Source organism: Orycteropus afer, unplaced genomic scaffold, assembly GCF_000298275.1.
Source record: "Orycteropus afer afer isolate SDZICR_OR568_19922 unplaced genomic scaffold, OryAfe1.0 scaffold00061, whole genome shotgun sequence".
NCBI classification, from domain to species: Eukaryota; Metazoa; Chordata; class Mammalia; order Tubulidentata; family Orycteropodidae; genus Orycteropus; species Orycteropus afer.
This window is the reverse complement of record NW_006921648.1, coordinates 1,319,946-1,323,421: the sequence shown is the minus strand read 5'-3', so window position 1 is coordinate 1,323,421 and position 3,476 is coordinate 1,319,946.

The following is a 3,476-nucleotide window of genomic DNA, read 5'->3' as shown; positions in this document are numbered from 1 at the left end:
CCACCACGGGGCACTGTGAGTCGGAATCAACTTGATGGCAGGACAGATAGCGGATCAGCCATTGCCTGGGATCTGGGAGGCAGGCAAGGGGATTGACTGCTGTGGTGGTCAAGGTCGTGTGTCAGCTTGGCTGGGCCTGGGTGAGTGGCTGGGCAGCTGGATGTAGTCGTTCCCCGTGGTGAGACTGGCAGTCAGCTCCGTGGTGGAATCTGCCACGAGCAGCCGAGTCGCTGCTTTAGGGATGTGGTCTGCTTCCCGTCTATAAGGAGCAGTTTTGGGAATGGTCTGTAGCTTTTCGGCACGCTTGGACCCTGCATTAGCTGAGTCTTCCTTTAGCGGCCTCCCGTGCTTCCTGCCGATCTTGAGACTGTCTCTGGACTTGAATCTATGGTCTGCCGTGTTGTGTGGTAATCTTGGGACTGTGCTGTTTTGCTTGTTGACCTTGGGCTTGTCAGCCTCAGCAGCCAGTAGCTGTCTGAGTGAAGAGACATCTCTAACTATGAGTGGGCCAAGAGCAAGAGGCAGAGGTGAAGCCTCAAGTTGAGGGCCTCTCATCCAGGGCCTAGAGCCTGGCACTTTGAACTCAGACGTCTAGCCCTAAAACTGTAGGAGAATAAATCTCTGTTTGTTTTAAACCATTCCCTTTGCGCTGCAGCCCCTGAGTCACCACACTCACCTAAGGAAGCAGTGGGCAGCTGTGAGCACACAACGTGGATGGATGAGGGAGCCTCCACATATGTGTCCCTTTGAGGTCGTCTGCGGGCTGAGCTGCCGGGGCCATTGTCCTGCGTGGCTGTCCTAGACTCCCATGATCCTCCTGGCAGCCTCAGAGTGGCCACACACCGCAGAGAGGCCAGCAGACGGGCACTGCTGGTCCTTCCTCCTCAGCCACGCCCTCCACAGGCTCGGCTACCCCCCACATGTGTCCCTCCAGTCCCTCCGACTGCCATGCCTACCCTGGAGCCCTTGCTGGGATGTCCAGGCCTGGTCCTTACCTGCCGGTAGGTAGCACATCCCCTGGAGCCCCTGCAAACGAAGAGGAGAGGGAGGCGGGGTCTCCGTCTCAGCCATAGAGTCACCGCTGCGGACAGACCAGGGCGCAAGACCAGGAGTGCATCCGCACCCCGGCTTCAGGGGCCAGCCCAGACTGAAGGGGTTTCCCATGTTCTTGTCCTGCCTTCCCTGGAGGTTGGCTGGACCTCTGGCCCTCAGCCCTCGCCCCGTCGCCCAGCAGGACCCGCTAAGGATAGAACGTAAGCTGGAGAGACCCAGGCCCTTCAGGAGGGTGCAGAGGAGCAGGTGGGGGTGGAGGAGTCTCTGCCCCTGAGCCCCTGCAGAGCCAGGAGGGAGCTGCCCGGGCCCCATGACTTCCGTTTCCCAGCAGACACTGCTCTGTCTGTGAGTCAGAGTCCTCGGATGGTGCCCGAGGGAGTGGTTGGCAGCTGTGGAGTCACTAGGGCGGTGCTGGGGGGTGCAGACCACAGTGGGTGACAAGGTCAGAAAGGGTGACCCTAAAAGGATTGTCTGTAAAATTTGTGTGCAGCGTTTCAGCAGAAATTAATTGTTTTTGATAAAAGTATCCCTGTAGTTAGTTATAGCAACAAAAACGTTTGGTAAGCCCAGCTTACATGTTTCAACATGCCCACAGGGCTAAACCTGTGATAATTTGCTTTCACATAGTCTAATTTAATAGCGTTCACATAATCTAATTTGCTTTCTGAGACTTGTAATATGCTCAGGTCAGAGCGGTCATTAGTACATAATTACAAGGATGTTTCAAATCACGTGGTTGTGACTGCGCAGGCTACAGGCGTGCGCTGTCTTTTACAATAGCTGATTCTGTCCAGTTTTCTGGTGTTTTAGCTACACTATTGTGGGAACTAGTATTTGTGGACCTCTAGCAATAACTGTTTTGAGAAGGAGGAGGTGGGAAGAGAGCTGTTGCATTGTGGGGAATTGCAGTCAATGTCATGAAACAAAATGTGTATGAACTGCTGGGTGGAAAATGAATTTCCTCTGTAAACTTTCATCCAAATCACAATAAAAATTTTTGAATAAATAATTTTTTAAAAAATAATAATAACTATTCTGAGACTGAAGTAGTCGTTAAAGGAAAAAAACAAAAAAACAAACTCACTGCCGTAGAGTTGATTCCTATTCATACAAAAAAAAAAACCTCATTGCTGTCAGGTCGAGTCCAACTCACAGCGGCCCCTCCTTGGGTTGCCAAGGCAGTGTCTCTATAGAAGTAGATTGCCCAACCCTCCTTCTGAGGAGTGGCTGGTGGGTTTGAACCGCCAGCTTTCTGGTTAGCAGTCGAATGCCTTAGGCACTAGCTACCAGAGCTCCTGATTAAAAGGAAAAGAAGGAGAAAAATTTAAAAGGATTCTGCTCAGTTACTAATAGGTTCTAATCCAATGTGGGAAGATTTTACGAAACTATTGTCAGCATTCCCATAATCTAAGAAATATTACATTTAAGTGACTTACAACCATCTTTCTCTCACGTATTATTCTATGATTAAAATTGTAATAAATATTACTAAGGATTCTATGGGGTCAGGGAGGAAAGGCAATCCATGAGAAGGGACACACCATGAGTGACCACACTGAGTGACACCAAGCCTATGACATTGCTGGTTGTCAGACCAGTAACCAGCGGCAACCACCCTGAAGCCCTCCATGCCGGCAGAATGCAGCTCTCATCTTGCATGTCCTACGGGTGATGGTGCAGAGGGGACCAGATATCCCGTCCCAGGCTGGTTTCCCCAAGGAGCCAGGGCTCAGAGGGAGCTGGGCAATCCAGCCACTGGGCTGGGCTGTAGAGACCACAGTGACCCTGCAGCAAGACCCCCAGTGCTTCACCCATTTTTCCTGCAGAATGTGGCTCTGGCCTTGGGTCTTCTGAGGGCAATGGTTCAGAGATGTGTCCATAGCTCATCTCAGGCCAGTCCCTCCAGGAAGCCAGGGCTCAAATCTAACCTGGAGACCATGCTGTCTTGCAAGCAGGTGGGAAGGCCCCAGTGCTTCACCCATTTTTGGGGGGAGACTTTGGGGTCTCCACTCACTGCTGAAGACTGCCTCACCCTCTCCTCCCCATCCCACACCAGGAGCTGTGATGTGTGGGTACAGACTAGCCTGTGACAGACCCCTCCCACTTTCTCTTAGGGAGAGCCCACTCTTGGCCAACCCTCCTTCAGGGCAGGAACCCAGGCCAGCCTTGCCCATTGCTATGGGAGAAAACACAGCCAGAACTTTGTCCCCAGACCAGGAAGTGTCGACTCAGAAATAACCAGTTATTTTTCCAGGTGCCATTTCCTCCTGCTGCTGTGAAACTTTGGACCCTACTCTAGGGACGGAAGCAGAGGGGTGCTTGTGTACCAGGTGCCAAGGGGGCTGGGTCCACCCTGATGGGCTTGGTGCTTTGCTGGGCCCCAAGGAAACGGAAGGAAAAGCCGTAGCTCATTCTGCCAGTGT